The following is a 19,485-nucleotide window of genomic DNA, read 5'->3' as shown; positions in this document are numbered from 1 at the left end:
AGATGGAGGGGATACTAAATCTTGCTGTTATGGTTTCAAATCATCTGAAATAACAACAACGCGATATTTAATTCCAAACATTTCTTATATGTTACATCTCCCCTCTTTTGGAAATAGGGTACGATTATGAATATCTCCAGTATCAAGTAATCCTTATACAATGTGAAATTTAATTTATGTATGAAAACCAAAGAGGGGAGATATGATTTGAGAAATATTTCGAATAAAGTCTCCCCTTTCTGTTATTTCAGATCATTTGAATCCATAGCAGCAAGTTTTTGTCTCACCTCCATCAAGGCCAGGGGTTTTGGGTAAATATCAGATATTTTGTAATTAATATGCAAAAATAGGAAAACAAATGATTATGATTGAAGTATTGGTAAAGTTGCAGTATCTTTCCACCCACGAAAATCCTTTAAAAATATCACTATTATAAATAACAGTTGTTAATATTGCTGAAAAAAAAAAACGCCAACAAATATGTATATATATATATATATATATATATATATATATATATATATATATATATATATATATATATATATATATATATATATATTATTTGTTTTTCTACGGCTCATCAGAGTGGCTGAATTTAGCGAGATTCAAAATCGGGACCCCACGGTAATGGCCTGACCTCTTTACCCGCTGTTAGGATATATCGCATTTTATTTAGATGTTATTTGTTTTTGTTTTTGCGATACGTTTTGAATGAATTCAATTATTTTCCTTGTAATCAATTTTTTTTTTGTTTTTGCTATACGACGACGAAACACGTGTCAGTGGATGATTATATTTTAAAAATAATATATATACCGCTCCCCATGCGGGGGTACCAAATTTTTTAAATAATATATATATATATATATATATATATATTAGCTGTACCCTGCCACGCGTTGCTGTGGCTCAAATTGGCGCAATGGAAAAAGTTCCAAAATGAGAAAAAGCATGTTTCTTATAGGTTTAAATTTCCATTTTGCATGGGTACACAGTTTTTGTTGTTCCATTTTCTTAGCTGATATAGAGATTTTCCGGTTTGGTGACTCTTGAATATGTAACATAAATTGTCCATGTGAAAAAACAGTCAGTGTGTAACTGTAAGGCCCACAATTGTAAAGATTGTTCCTTGTGCTTTGTTGATGGTTATTGCAAATGACAATAAAATTGGAAAGTGCAATTTGCTAAAGTGTAATGATGTATCCGGTGGAATCATAGGAATGCATGGAATGAAGACATATTCATCTGTGAAAGGTCCTGTTAAGATTGCTGTTTCTATGATATTGTTTTTTTTTTTTTTGTTTTTTTACTGCAAGCTATGTGCCATTGCAAAGCTTGGATTGGTTTATATTTCACAACATGATAAATAGTACACCAAATTTCAGTTACAATACATGCGGTGGCATCCCTGGCAAATATAACTGTTGGATAATTAACCACTTTATCTGCTTTCACAACAGTGTCGATGGATTTGTATTTGACTACCTCACTTGGAATTTTACATTTAATTATAGCGTTAAGCTCATGGGCATCTTTGTATTGACCTGCAAGAATAGCTCATTCACTCAGTCAAATGGAATTCTTATATTTTGAATATCTGCAAAACCTTTTAAACTAACTATTCTTTTGATGAAATAAAATTACAGAAATTACAGAAGTTAAAAGTCAAAGAATTTTGCCCTTAACTCTGATCAGCTGGCACTTTTTCGTACCCAATTTCCCACAAGTGATGCAAAAGTTTTTGTGCGGATCGAACAGTCTGCAACTGTACATGCATATTTTGAGTTAAGTTTAATGTCTTCACATGGAACAAAAAAGTAGAGTATTTGAGGCAAGCATTTATTTCATCTGCTGGTGTTGATTGAAGAATAACAGGTAACATTTGTCTGAAATCTCCTGCAAGCAATATTACTGCATTCCCAAATGGTGTGACAATGCCACGCGAATCTTGCAAGGATCGACCAAGAGCCTCAAGTGATTTTTTGCGTACCATTGTGCATTTATCCTAAACAATAAGTTTGCATTTCTGCAATATTTTTCCCCATATTGGATGTTTTGGAGATGTCGAAGATGAGATTTTTGAAAAGTTGAATGTTTTAAAGTAGAATAAATAATTCTTCTACTTGGTAGCAAGGTCGCAGGTATTCCTCATGCAGCAAGGGCTAAGGCTATGTCATTTTGTTACCAAATGGCTGCCAAAATCAATTTAATTAGAAAGGTTTTACCAGTTACTTCTGGTGCTGTTCAAGGTAGCAGTAATTTCCAAATAACTTCTTTTCTCACAGTCAGTAAATTAGGTAACTAAAATAGGATTTATCCATGTTTTAACAATGCCTTAATCACTGTAATTAATTTAGGAGACTAAAATAGGATGAGGGATTAGAGATGGACAGATAGAGAGGAAGATATATAGATAGAAAAGAGACAGTGAGAGGAAAATAGAGAAAGAGAAGGAGATAGAGAGATAAAGGGATTGATAGATAAACAGAGAGAGAGGTGGAGTGTTAGAAACAGAGAGGGATTAAACAGAGGAAAGGAGAGAGATAGAGAGAGTTAGAGAGAGAAAGGGGCTCAAAGAGAGATGGAGAGGGTGATATAGAGAGAAAGATAGATTGAGAGAGGGAAATGGAGAGATGGATAGAGAGAGATATTGAGAGAGGGGGAGAGCAACAGAAGGTGAACTACACTTCACCGTTTTTTTCCTCGTTCAGTAGAGAAGAAATCTTTCGAGACTGAGGCAATTTTAATGTTTTGTTATTATTCAGAGTACCCCTTTTTTTTGGGGGGGGGGGGCTAGATTTTCCTCGCATTAGAAACCGACTGGGTTATCTGTACTTGCACTTAACAAATTAATAAAAGAAAAACATATTGTAAAATTTGAATTTAACAGGAAAATACTATTTTAAAAAATAGCACGGTAACATAAGTGCATAAGTGCCACTTTAGGTACTCCTTGGGCGTTGAGTTCCATGGCGACCAGCATAATTATTTAATGGTCGCTCCCTTATCCCCCCCCCTCCCAGTCAAGGCTAATGCATGCGCATGTAACATTTTTTTTTATTTACTGACGTTGGCTTAGTAACTAAACGATTTATTGATAATTTCGTAACCCTTAAACGCATGCCGGAAGATTTAAATTGGTTCATTATTGTCGTAATGAAAAAAAAAAAGTTTCATTCAACACAAAACCAAAAACACATATTAATGATAAATGATTTATTATTCTATTCATTGAAATTTACTAATTTTTAAATTAAAAATTAAAAAAAAAGTTAATAAAAAAATAGTTGCTTATGTGCACATAAACAACTTTTTTTTTTCTTTAGATTAGGTCCACCTTATAATCACCCCCCCTCCCCAACCTCCTCATATTAAGAACAGCTTCCGGAATAAACACCACTTTTGGAGGGGGGGGGGCTATTTGCAAAATTTAACTGATATTTGTTGTCAGCATACCCACCCGAAAATACTATTAAAAAAAAAAGGAGGGGTTCAGTGCCCGTGGCAGAGAAGTAGATTTATTTATCAATAAAAGTTGCGGAGAAGTAAATTTATTTATCAATAAAAGTCGTCATTTAAAAAAGAAAATTGTGGAGGTGGACCTAAATGTTTTGTTTTCGCACTATTCAACAATTTGTTCATCTGCGCATGTAAATTAAAAAATATTTGTAAAAGTGAGAAGTTATTAGTAAATGATTTAGTTTTTTTTTTAATTTATTTATTTATTTTTTTTACATTAGATCCACCTCCACAAATGTTAAGAACGGCTTTCAGAATAAACACCCCCAACCTCTCCATGTTAACAACGGATTTCGGAATAAACACCATTGGGGGGATATTTAAAAAAAAAGTCGATAAAAGTCGTCATTGGAAAAGAAATTTAAAATCAAATGTTTGTAAAAAGTGAGAAATTATTAATAAATGTTTGGTAACATTTTTCGGTGCTAATGCAGAGAGTGATCTGCGCTATTTTTTAAATCGTGTTTTTTTTTTAAATCAATTGCAAGGTTAAAGTACAGAATAGGTACAAAACACCCTCCCCCATGTTAAGAATGGCTTTTTAAATAATAACGTTATTATTTCAGCATGGATCACTCTCTGCATGAGTACCCATTTTTCTTTTAATATTCATAAAAAGTAAAACGTTTTTCAAAATAAATAAATAAATAAATAAATAAATAAATAAATGTTTGTAAATGTGACAGATAATCGTTTAGTTACGGCAACGTCAGTAAATAAAATATGTTCCGCGCGGGGTGAGGTGGGAGACTAAGGGAGCGACTATTATTTTTTTCTACTGGTCGCCATGGAACTCAACGCCCAAGGAGTACCAAAATTTAATTTTTTTGTCAAATAAATAAATTTCAAGCAATTTTTGCAATAAATAATAGATAGCAACTTCGTTAATTTTACGACTCGCCCCAGCATATTATAAACACCCTAACTTCCCCATGTTAAGAACGGCTTTCGAGGTTTATGGAAGGGCGTTTTTTGGGTTTTTTTTTTAACATGGGGGGTTAGGGTGTTTATAATACGTTGAGACATGTCGTAAAAATGAAACAGTTTAGAAAAAGTTAAAACAAACTTTTTTATGTAAACAATGCCGTGAAAATAAACTAAACAATTAAAACGTAATGTTTCATGAGTGAAGCCTTAACATAAATAAAATTTAAAAAACATAAGTACATAAATGAATTTAAAGTTTTAAAATATGGGATTATTATTTTGTGTGTGTGTGTGTGTGTGTGTGTGTGTGTGTGTGTGTGTGTGTGTGTGCTAATGCAGAGAGTGATTCGCGCTATTTTTTAAAAATCGTTTTCCACGTTTAAAGTTTTATGATATGTTTTTATTCAATTGTAAGGTTAAAGTACAGAATAGGTACAAAACACCCTCCATTCCCCATGTTAAGAATGGCTTTTTAAATAATAACATTATTATTTCAGCACGGATCACTCTCTGCATGAGTAAGTTTTTTTTTTTTTTTTTTTTTTTACTTATCGAGTTAACAGAAAATGAAATCTTTCGTCAATTCGTGGCTGTGAAATGAATCGAACCGGAAGTTCAGTTTTATCAACAGAACAGATTCTCAGTAAAAAAATATATATTTATTTTATTTAATATTTTTATTTTAATAAATCGCGAGGTAAATTATTTCAATAACATAAAAACATACCTCGACTCTAAAGATGGGTTGTCTTAAAATTTCAAATAAATTGGTAACTTAGAAATAGGGTTTTATTTGTTTAGAACGAACCAACTTTACATTTATATATATATATATATATATATATATATATATATATATATATATATATATATATATATATATATATATATATATATATATATATATATATATATATATATATATATATATATATATATATATATATAAATGTAACTCTTGGTTTGTTCGCAATTGATAGTCTAAAAAAACACTGAACGGATGGCTTCCACGTTATGGTATAATATGTTTACTATATCAATGTGTGTTTTTATATATTTCTGTTTAATTATAACATTATACTTAGTTTTTCTATGATAAATAGGTGGTTTTCTTTGTACCGACAGGACACTTTTTTATTTAGGGACAATTATTTATTACCGCTTCCTGTCACGTGACCAATGTTTCCAATTTAGCGGTTTTCCTGCTAGATCTGGAGATTTCGTTTGCAATCTAGCGGGGAATTCTAGAAAATCTGGGGATATTTGGCACCCACACACCCGCAATTTTAGATTAAAAATAAAGAAAAGCGCTTGAAAATACTTTAAATCATAAAATAAACTCATTCATATAAGTAAAAAAAAAATAGCATTTATTGCCTTTGGTAACAATTATTTTTTGATTATTTGTTTTGTTTTTCACCTTTTTTTCGGCTAACCATTCTTAAATCTCGCTATAAAATCAATTTTTCCAAGTACATTTTAGGTGGGGGGCATTCTAACCTCCGAAGTTTAGTGTAAAATACGATCTAAGCAACCCTGCTTAATTCAGAAGTATTTAGTCTAAAATTGTAAAAAGCAAGAAACAACAGCAAAAAAAAAAAAAAACTTATACCAAGACAGTAGAATTTAGTTATCTACCAACCTAAATACTTTTAACATGCTAAAACAAAGTTTTTTTTATTTTTTTATTTTTCTAATTTCAAAATATGTTGCACCATTATTGTGATGTTTAATTTGCAGCATATTTCAATTTAACTTTTATTATAAAAAGTTTGAGTTTATGATTTGTTTCCTGCAAAAAAAAAAAAAAAAATACCCTCTCTGAAAAAACAGGTAAAACTAGCTGATAAAATATGCAAGCCTTATGGGGAGCTAACTGCTTCAATATAATTCCAGAAACATATAGTGAGAAAACACGGTATATTTTATATATTGAATATACTATATTTATAATTTTTTTATGGTAGGAAGTAAAAATATTGAGTTTTTTTGTGGGGGGGGGATTAGCGATTTTTGAAAATTTCAGATGATAAAAGTTAAAAATCTAGCGATTTTTGAAAATTTCAGATGATAAAAGTTAAAAATCTAGCGATTTTTGAAAATTACAGATGATAAAAGTTAAAAATCTTGCGATTTTTGAAAATTTCAGATGATAAAAGTTAAAAATCTAGCGATTTTCTGGAGATTTCTTTCTCCTGATCTCGCGGGTTGTTTTTTTTTTAAATCTTAGTTGCCAACACTGCAAAAAACACTAAAAAAACGCTAAAAAACACTACAGGCTTAATGTAAACAGAATGTGCTAAAAATATCGGTAAATTTTCAATGGATTTAATCACATGATTATTGATAATGTAACCATGTGATTGAAATTTAATTTGAATTAACCACACGTCGTCGCTTTCCTATCAAATATTCATCGAAAAATGGTAGGTACACACAAAATGAATGCCGACGCTCAAAGTGTATAAACATTTTGACTTCTCCCTTTACTTAAAAATTCACCAAAAATCACGAAATTAACCAATTTTAATGAAAATTGCAGTATTTATCAAATAATGATCGCAGAATATAATGAACTAATTATTTTACTTAACTCTTAGTGAAAATGTTTTATTTTGTTTAAACAAAAAATACCTTTACTAAAGTTATGGTTTTCAGTAGTAAATAAAAAACGCAAGAATTTATTTTTGCTTTTTTTATATAAATAAAGCATCGTAATTTGTAACAATAAAAAATAAATTTTACAGTAACATTACGAAAAAAAGCCCCTAAAGTCCGTATTAATGAATTCGATATAACTCGAAGAAAAATGAATTCTCGCATACTATTCAGGAAATTAAAGATTCAATTAGATTCCTATTTCAGTCACCTAAATTATTTAGGGTGAAATGAGTTTAGGAATTTATAGCCAAACCTAAATATTTTTTGCTTAAAAAATAGCATTAATACAGTAAGTTAGGTAAAATTTGCATAGAATGCTCTGCTTTACAGTTGTTGTCAAAATGGAAGGAAATTTGAATTTCGTTCCCTTTTAAATTCGGTAAATTTTTACATTACGTCCAACTCATCGTTCACATTCGACACGTCAACTTTTATTTGTGTGTCAGAAATTTCGTGAAAAACAGTGAATAATTCCACCCCGTCTTTCCAAGCTTATAACTCCTCGGAAAATGTAACTCAAGCCCTATTTTTTTTTCAATTAAAGGAGCAAGGACCAAGGTTTCATTAAAAAAAAAAAAACAAACAAACAAACAAACAAACAACGTGCTTTTAAAAAAAAGGTTTTAAACTTCGGACTTTACAGGTAGATTTCTAAAAAAAACACTACTTTTTTGTTTTAAATTTGAATATATTATTTATTGACCTTTTCTCTTCAATTTGTGATATATAACACTTTGGTGAGTAAATTAATTATTTACTTTTTAATAGACATTTCAAATGGGAGGCGTGAATTATTCGACCCTCTGTATTTCCAAGCTTATAACTACTCGAAAAATGTAATTCAAGCCCTATTTTTTTTCAATTAAAGGAGCAAGGACCAAGGTTTCATAAAAAAAAACAAAAGAAAAAACAAACAACCTGAGTAAAAAAAAAAAAGGTTTTAAACGTCGAACTTTACAGGTAAATTTCTAAAAAACACTATTTTTTTGTTTTAAATTTGAATATATTACTTATTAACCTTTTCTATTCAATTTGTGATATATAAAACTTTGGTGAGTAAATTATTTACTTTTTAATAGACATTTCAAAATGGTAGGCGTGAATTATTCGACCCCCTGTCTTTCCAAGCTTATAACTACTCGAAAAATGTCATTCAAGCCCTAATTTTACTTTTTAATAGAAACTTGAAAATGGGGGGGGGGCGGTAATGCCTTTCTATATAATAGGCTTCCTTAACTACCATAGAGAAAAGTTGCTAGAGACCGCAGATGTAAATTCTTTTTAAACTTTAACCCCAATTTTGACCCCTTAACATTTTTGTTTTGGGCTCAAATTAAATTGACATGTTTGACCCATGTCCAAGTAACCTAGGTCATCTTTGTAAACTTTGACCTCTTGCTCGTCAAATTTTCGCCCCAAAACTGATTAAAATCTTGAAGCTTCTTAATACCCCTTATGTACAAATCTCAATACTCCTTATTTCAAATCTCGAGTTTGTAAACCGAAAGAGTTATTGTGTAGAGAAGTGTACACAAACAGACAGACATACAGACAGACAGACAGACAGACAGACAGACAGACAGACAGACACAGACACAGACACACACACACACAGACATTTTCACTTATATATATATATATATATATATATATATATATATATATATATATATATATATATATATATATATATACTAGCAGTTCCACCCGGCTTTGCTTGGGCTCTATATACTGTTCATTACTTTACTTACGTATGTATATATTAAAAAGTGTGAATATAAACGGTAATGACTTTCTGTATAATAGGCTTCCTTAACTACCATAGAGTAAAGCTGGTACAGACCGAAGACGTCAATTTTTTTAAATTTTGACCCAAATTTTAACCCCTTAGCATTTATTGTTTTGGGCTTAAATAGAATTATAAAGTAAGATCCCTGTCCAAGTAATTTATATCTAAAATTTCAAGTGTTTAGACACAAAATTAGCGGAGGAGTTTGGTAGAGTTCTCAAAGGTTAACTCGTTGAACTTTGACCCCTTAATAGCCAAATTTCTGGCCGAAAATGGATCACAAAGATTTTCCCAAATTTCAATACCCTGTATATCAAATTTCGAGTCTGTAGACTGAAAATTGACATAGTTATTGTGTAGCGAAATGTACGCAGACAGACAGACGGACAGACACTTTCACTTTTATAGATATACTAGCATTTCAGCCCGGCGTTGCCCGGGTGTTTGGAAGTGTATGTTGAGCAAAAAAAAAAAAGTTATAGTAGGAGGGAAGGCTCGAACCTGTACCGTGAAGGAGGAAAAAAACAAGAAAAAACGTGACGTCTTTGCTGTTACGACCACCGCCAGACCGAAAGTGACGTAGGTTTAAATTAAGGCTAGACAATCGAAAAGAGGGGATGATTTTCGAAAATATCGGCGAAAAAAGCGACACCTCCCTGTAGAAAAGAAACCCCTCCCTGTAGAAAAGAACCCCCTCCCTGTAGTGAAGAAATTAATCTTTAGTCAATTTTTCGGTATTTGTCATCTGAAGGGTCGAGCTTCCAAACAATATTGATCTTGTGAAAATCCGTTGCTTCTATCGAAAGTTTTAGGCAGACATGCAAACATACATACATACATTTTTATATTGGTAGCTCAAATCTTCGACCCAAACTGATTAAAAAGCTTGCCCTATCTCTGAATACCCTTTATGTAAAATTTCAAATGTTTAGACCAGAAACTGTCTTAGTAATTTGGTAGAAACCGCAGAGGTCAATTTTTTTAAAAACTTTAACCCCTATTCTGACATCTTTACATCTAAAATTTCAATTGTTTATACTCAAAATTGGCGGAGGAGTTTGGGAAAATTCTCAAAGGTCAAATCGTTGAACTTTGACCCTTAATAGCTAAATTTATGACCGAAAACGAATTACAAAGATTTTCCCAAACTTCAATACCCTGTATATCAAATTTTTAGTAATTTCCCGAAATATAATGGATATTGTCACAGACATGACAAGTAAGACATTTGCACTTAATACAATCGAATAAATATATGTATATATAGACGAATATGTATGTACTTAATGATTTGTAAATCGCCACTTGTTTTCGCCTTCTCTCATTAACACAGAATATATCTCATTCCTCGCATTGTGATAGCCTTCACCTCTACCACACACACACACACACACACACACACACACACACACACACACACACACACACACACACGCACACGCACACACACACACGCACACATATATATATATACACACACACATATGGGATGAGCTAAAAAGAATTAGAGAAAGGCTTTAAAAGAAGATTTATTGGAATGCTACAAAGCTCAACAATTATTTGTTTCCTAATGTAGTTATCGGTAGACGTCACATTTCTAACATGTTATCTGACACATTCTCTCTTCTTTTGATTGGAAGCATTAGGCTTTGAATATCTAGGTATAAAGAGCATATATATCCCTTACTCCTAATTGATGTAATCTCCCTATTAAATGAACGATTACATTTGTATGCTTTACTATATACATATGTATATTATCGTTTTTTTCTTTTTTCCTTTTCCGTTCCGTCTGTCTGTCTGTCTGTCTGTCTGTCTATCAGTCTGTCTGTCGGTCTCTCTCTCTCTCTCTTTCTCTCACACACACACACTTTCTGTCTCCTCTCTCTCTCTCTATCTCTCTCTCTCTCTCTCTCTCTCTCTCTCTCTCTCTCTCTCTATATATATATATATATATATATATATATATATATATATATATGTTAAGCATTCAAGATCGTCTACATAAATTAATTCATGTTTCGATAGTATAGTCTATCACGCCGGAACCACAAGTTTACAATGAAAATAAAATATTTCCATGCGAGTGGCACAGACTCGCCGCATAAGTCCTTGCCTGTCAACCAACTCTATATGTTTTCGTATTTGTGTTTACGTAATTTTTCCACACCCCATGATCTGTTCATCCAACTGTAATGGGGGAGTTCGTTTTATAATCAAACTAAAGACAAAACCATATTTTTTCCTACCAAAACGAAGCCTAGAGGATGGTCATCTTACTCAGCAACGCTTTCCTCCTATAAAAAAGCGACACTCCTAATTATCTACTTCGGCTACCCGTAAGGTTGAAACAAAGACAGCACCAGCACCAGTACAAATAGAAGTAAAAATTCAAATAAAAGAAACGTTCATGGCAAAAAACCGGTGTTTATGTTACGGGTGGATATTGCAGCTTTGAGTTCGTTTTTTTTTTTTTTTTTTTTTTTGTTTGACCACGTGACAGACAACCCTGTGTGTGGTACAACGTATCAAGTATGTACCCTCTTCTTCTCCATCTCCACACTCTTTGATTCGGGCCATCCTCATAGGACTCCGACCTCTTGCATTTACATCATAGGTTTAATATTGACACAGAAAAACCGTCCTATGAAAAGCTCGAAAAAAAAAAAAAAAAACAACAAAAAAAAAATAAATAAATAAAAATAAATAAATAAAAATAAATAAAATACAGCAAATTAAAGATGAAACGCGGTGGGAAAATAGTGCAGATCCAATATATATATATCTATACTCCTATAATTAAAAAAAAAAAAAAAATTTTTTTTTATTGATATTCATATTAAAAACCCTTTTTTCTATTGGTATTTATTTGCTTCCCCACGAAAGCAAAATGTGACACAAGGTCGTTTTTATGGGGGGGGGAGAAACCAGCTCCCCAAAAGAAGGGAAAAAAGGGGCATTCTGAGAGTAGGCAAAAAGAAAAATTGTCTCAGTATAAGAGGTTTCCCCTCCATTGACCAAGGACAAATACATCAGAACAGACACTACACTTTGATCCCGCCGGAAGGCCAAGGCCATTAATTTAAGTGTTAAGTTTAGCATCAGAACAGATACTACAACTTGATTAAAAGTGTAGCATTAAATTTCAGTTTAGCATCAGAACAGATACTACACTTTGAGTTAAATATTTTTATTCACTCTGAAAGTCTACAAACAAAACAAAAATAAACAAAAAATAAGGCACAAGGTCATTCAAAAATTGGGGAGGAGGTGTCTACGGTCATCCTCGTCCCTGTACCTTTGCTAGTTTATGCTTGATGCTAGTTAAAGTTCTCATTTACCACAATACCTCAAGCTCCAAGACACAACAAAGTCACGCAGGTCCTACACTATATATGCAAACTATGAATACGCCCACAATGAGAAGTGATATGAGCATAAACCAGAAGTGGTACTGGAAAAAAAATGTCAAACTTCTGTGGAGCATGAACATACAAACTTATAAGGTCCTTGAACATTCCAAATCTGACATAATTTTTCAAAAAAAAACAAAACAAAACAAAGAACTTGCCCTTTTGATATTGGAGTGCAAGAGAAAGAACACATATCAAATAAATATCAAGAGAACGAACACATATCAAATAAACATCAAGAGAACGAACACATATCAAATAAATATCAAGAGAACGAACGCATATCAAATAAATATCAAGAGAAAGAACACATATCGAATAAATATCAAGAGAAAGAACACATATCAAATAAATATCAAGAGAACGAACACATATCAAATAAATATCAAGAGAACGAACACATATCAAATAAATATTAAGAGAACGAACACATATCTTGGATGACCACCTTCCTAGAGCTGGTGACTCAAACAAATTCACCGGTTTGCAAACCTAAATTGCTTAAGGAGTAGATAGGCTCTGTCTATCGCCCGGCTTCCATACTCCTTCTTTGCCTATTAGACAAGCGCAGAGACACTATCTCAGTGATTCGACAGAAACACCCAGCGGTAGATCTTGTTTCCTGGCTAGGGCAATGAACGCCGTTCTTCCCCATTCCCAGCATGCCCCACCCCAAAAACTGAACATTTGGGACACCTTGCTGCCCAAATCCCTACATAGTACCCCAGTAGTTGTTGCCCCTGATAGTAGCCCCCTACACCAAAGTGGCAATTTGCCTTGTTTGGGGTGAAAATGTAATAAAAAAAAAAAATAAAAAAAAAAAAAAAATATCAAATAAATATCAAGAGAAAGAACACATATCAAATAAATATCAAGAGAACGAACACATATCAAATAAATATCAAGAGAACGAACACATATAAAATAAATATCAAGAGAACGAACACATATCAAATAAATATCAAGAGAACGAACACATATCAAATAAATATCAAGAGAAAGAACACATATCAAATAAATATCAAGAGAAAGAACACATATCAAATAAATATCAAGAGAAAGAACACATATCAAATAAATATCAAGAGAACGAACACATATCAAATAAATATCAAGAGAAAGAACACATATCAAATAAATATCAAGAGAAAGAACACATATCAAATAAATATCAAGAGAACGAACACATATCAAATAAATATCAAGAGAACGAACACATATTAAAAAAATATTAAGAGAACGAACACATATCAAATAAATATTAAGAGAACGAACACATATCAAACAAATATCAAGAGAACGAACACATATCAAATAAATATCAAGAGAACGAACACATATCAAATAAATATCAAAAGAAAGAACACATATCAAATAAATATCAAGAGAAAGAACACATATCAAATAAATATCAAGAGAAAGAACACATATCAAATAAATATCAAGAGAAAGAACACATATCAAATAAATATCAAGAGAAAGAACACATATCAAATAAATATCAAGAGAACGAACACATATCAAATAAATATCAAGAGAACGAACACATATCAAATAAATATCAAGAGAACGAACACATATCAAATAAATATCAAGAGAACGAACACATATCAAATAAATATCAAGAGAACGAACACATATCAAATAAATATACAGGAAAACGAATAAATATCAAATAAATATCAAGAGAAAGAACACATATCAAATAAATATCAAGAGAAAGAACACATATCAAATAAATATAAAGAGAAAGAACACATATCAAATAAATATCAAGAGAAAGAACACATATCAAATAAATATCAAGAGAACGAACACATATCAAATAAATATCAAGAGAAAGAACACATATCAAATAAATATCAAGAGAAAGACCACATATCAAATAAATATCAAGAGAAAGAACAGATATCACATAAATATCAAGAGAACGAACACATATCAAATAAATATCAAGACAAAGAACACATATCAAATAAATATCAAGAGAAAGAACACATATCAAATAAATATCAAGAGAACGAACAAATATCAAATAAATATCAAGAGAAAGAACACATAAAATAAATATCAAGAGAAAGAACACATATCAAATAAATATCAAGAGAAAGAACACATATCAAATAAATATCAAGAGAAAGAACACATATCAAATAAATATCAAGAGAAAGAACACATATCAAATAAATATCAAGAGAAAGAACACATATCAAATAAATATCAAGAGAAAGAACACATATCAAATAAATATCAAGAGAACGAACACATATCAAATAAATATCAAGAGAACGAACACATATCAAAAAAATATCAAGAGAAAGAACACACATCAAATAAATATCAAGAGAAACAACACATATCAAATAAATATCAAGAGAAAGAACACATATCAAATAAATATCAAGAGAAAGAACACATATCAAATAAAAATCATAAGAACGAACGCATATCAAATAAATATCAAGAGAACGAACACATATCAAATAAATATCAAGAGAACGAACAAATATCAAATAAATATCAAGAGAAAGAACACATATCAAATAAATATCAAGAGAACGAACAAATATCAAATAAATATCAAGACAAAGAACACATATCAAATAAATATCAAGAGAACGAACACATATCAAATAAATATCAAGAGAACGAACACATATCAAAGAAATATCAAGAGAACGAACAAATATCAAATAAATATCAAGAGAAAGAACACATATCAAATAAATATCAAGAGAACGAACACATATCAAATAAATATCAAGAGAAAGAACACATATCAAATAAATATCAAGAGAACGAACACATATCAAATAAATATCAAGAGAAAGAACACATATCAAATAAATATCAAGAGAAAGAACACATATCAAATAAATATCAAGAGAAACAACACATATCAAATAAATATCAAGAGAAAGAACACATATCAAATAAATATCAAGAGAAAGAACACATATCAAATAAAAATCATAAGAACGAACGCATATCAAATAAATATCAAGAGAACGAACACATATCAAATAAATATCAATAGAAAGAACACATATAAAATAAATATCAAGAGAACGAACACATATCAAATAAATATTAAGAGAAAGAACACATATCAAATAAATATCAAGAGAACGAACACATATCAAATAAATATCAAGAGAAAGAACACATATCAAATAAATATCAAGAGAACGAACACATATCAAATAAATATCAAGAGAAACAACACATATCAAATAAATATCAAGAGAAAGAACACATATCAAATAAATATCAAGAGAAAGAACACATATCAAATAAATATCAAGAGAACGAACGCATATCAAATAAATATCAAGAGAACGAACACATATCAAATAAATATCAATAGAAAGAACACATATAAAATAAATATCAAGAGAACGAACACATATCAAATAAATATTAAGAGAAAGAACACATATCAAATAAATATCAAGAGAAAGAACACATATCAAATAAATATCAAGAGAAAGAACACATATCAAATAAATATCAAGAGAAAGAACACATATCAAATAAATATCAAGAGAACGAACACATATAAAATAAATATTAAGAGAAAGAACACATATAAAATAAATATCAAGAGAACGAACACATATAAAATAAATATTAAGAGAAAGAACACATATCAAATAAATATCAAGAGAAAGAACACATATCAAATAAATATCAAGAGAAAGAACACATATCAAATAAATATCAAGAGAACGAACAAATATAAAATAAATATCAAGAGAACGAACACATATCAAATAAATATCAAGAGAAAGAACACATATCAAATAAATATCAAGAGAACGAACACATATCAAATAAATATCAAGAGAACGAACACATATAAAATAAATATCAAGAGAACGAACACATATCAAATAAATATCAAGAGAAAGAACACATATCAAATAAATATCAAGAGAAAGAACACATATCAAATAAATATCAAGAGAACGAACACATATCAAATAAATATCAAGAGAACGAACACATATTAAAAAAATATTAAGAGAACGAACACATATCAAATAAATATTAAGAGAACGAACACATATCAAACAAATATCAAGAGAAAGAACACATATCAAATAAATATCAAGAGAACGAACACATATCAAATAAATATCAAGAGAACGAACACATATCAAATAAATATCAAGAGAACGAACACATATCAAATAAATATCAAGAGAAAGAACACATATCAAATAAATATCAAGAGAAAGAACACATATCAAATAAATATCAAGAGAAAGAACACATATCAAATAAATATCAAGAGAAAGAACACATATCAAATAAATATCAAGAGAAAGAACACATATCAAATAAATATCAAGAGAAAGAACACATATCAAATAAATATCAAGAGAACGAACACATATCAAATAAATATTAAGAGAACGAACACATATCAAACAAATATCAAGAGAAAGAACACATATCAAATAAATATCAAGAGAACGAACACATATCAAACAAATATCAAGAGAAAGAACACATATCAAATAAATATCAAGAGAACGAACACATATCAAATAAATATCAAGAGAAAGAACACATATCAAATAAATATCAAGAGAAAGAACACATATCAAATAAATATCAAGAGAAAGAACACATATCAAATAAATATCAAGAGAAAGAACACATATCAAATAAATATCAAGAGAAAGAACACATATCAAATAAATATCAAGAGAACGAACACATATAAAATAAATATTAAGAGAAAGAACACATATAAAATAAATATCAAGAGAACGAACACATATAAAATAAATATTAAGAGAAAGAACACATATCAAATAAATATCAAGAGAAAGAACACATATCAAATAAATATCAAGAGAAAGAACACATATCAAATAAATATCAAGAGAACGAACAAATATAAAATAAATATCAAGAGAACGAACACATATCAAATAAATATCAAGAGAAAGAACACATATCAAATAAATATCAAGAGAACGAACACATATCAAATAAATATCAAGAGAACGAACACATATAAAATAAATATTAAGAGAAAGAACACATATAAAATAAATATCAAGAGAAAGAACACATATCAAATAAATATCAAGAGAACGAACACATATCAAATAAATATCAAGAGAACGAACACATATAAAATAAATATTAAGAGAAAGAACACATATAAAATAAATATCAAGAGAACGAACACATATCAAATAAATATCAAGAGAACGAACACATATCAAATAAATATCAAGAGAACGAACACATATTAAAAAAATATTAAGAGAACGAACACATATCAAATAAATATTAAGAGAACGAACACATATCAAACAAATATCAAGAGAAAGAACACATATCAAATAAATATCAAGAGAACGAACACATATCAAATAAATATCAAGAGAACGAACACATATCAAATAAATATCAAGAGAACGAACACATATCAAATAAATATCAAGAGAAAGAACACATATCAAATAAATATCAAGAGAAAGAACACATATCAAATAAATATCAAGAGAAAGAACACATATCAAATAAATATCAAGAGAAAGAACACATATCAAATAAATATCAAGAGAAAGAACACATATCAAATAAATATCAAGAGAAAGAACACATATCAAATAAATATCAAGAGAACGAACACATATCAAATAAATATTAAGAGAACGAACACATATCAAACAAATATCAAGAGAAAGAACACATATCAAATAAATATCAAGAGAACGAACACATATCAAATAAATATCAAGAGAACGAACACATATCAAATAAATATCAAGAGAACGAACACATATCAAATAAATATCAAGAGAAAGAACACATATCAAATAAATATCAAGAGAAAGAACACATATCAAATAAATATCAAGAGAAAGAACACATATCAAATAAATATCAAGAGAAAGAACACATATCAAATAAATATCAAGAGAACGAACACATATCAAATAAATATCAAGAGAACGAACACATATCAAATAAATATCAAGAGAACGAACACATATCAAATAAATATCAAGAGAACGAACACATATCAAATAAATATCAAGAGAACGAACACATATCAAATAAATATCAAGAGAACGAATAAATATCAAATAAATATCAAGAGAACGAACACATATCAAATAAATATCAAGAGAAAGAACACATATCAAATAAATATAAAGAGAAAGAACACATATCAAATAAATATCAAGAGAAAGAACACATATCAAATAAATATCAAGAGAACGAAAACATATCAAATAAATATCAAGAGAAAGACCACATATCAAATAAATATCAAGAGAACGAACACATATAAAATAAATATCAAGAGAACGAACAAATATAAAATAAATATCAAGAGAAAGAACACATATAAAATAAATATCAAGAGAAAGAACACATATCAAATAAATATCAAGAGAACGAACACATATCAAATAAATATCAAGAGAAAGAACACATATCAAATAAATATCAAGAGAAAGAACACATATCAAATAAATATCAAGAGAAAGAACACATATCAAATAAATATCAAGAGAAAGAACACATATCAAATAAATATCAAGAGAAAGAACACATATCAAATAAATATCAAGAGAAAGAACTCATATCAAATAAATATCAAGAGAACGAACATATATCAAATAAATATCAAGAGAACGAACACATATCAAAAAAATATCAAGAAAAAGAACACACATCAAATAAATATCAAGAGAAACAACACATATCAAATAAATATCAAGAGAAAGAACACATATCAAATAAATATCAAGAGAAAGAACACATATCAAATAAAAATCATAAGAACGAACGCATATCAAATAAATATCAAGAGAACGAACACATATCAAATAAATATCAAGAGAACGAACGCATATCAAATAAATATCAAGAGAACGAACACATATCAAATAAATATCAAGAGAAAGAACACATATAAAATAAATATCAAGAGAACGAACACATATCAAATAAATATTAAGAGAAAGAACACATATCAAATAAATATCAAGAGAACGAACACATATCAAATAAATATCAAGAGAAAGAACACATATCAAATAAATATCAAGAGAAAGAACAGATATCAAATAAATATCAAGAGAACGAACACATATCAAATAAATATCAAGAGAAAGAACACATATCAAATAAATATCA

The sequence above is a fragment of the Euprymna scolopes genome, chromosome 23 (assembly GCF_053919585.1).
Source record: "Euprymna scolopes isolate OS-2025 chromosome 23, ASM5391958v1, whole genome shotgun sequence".
Taxonomy (NCBI): Eukaryota; Metazoa; Mollusca; class Cephalopoda; order Sepiida; family Sepiolidae; genus Euprymna; species Euprymna scolopes.
This window is presented reverse-complemented; position numbering follows the sequence as displayed.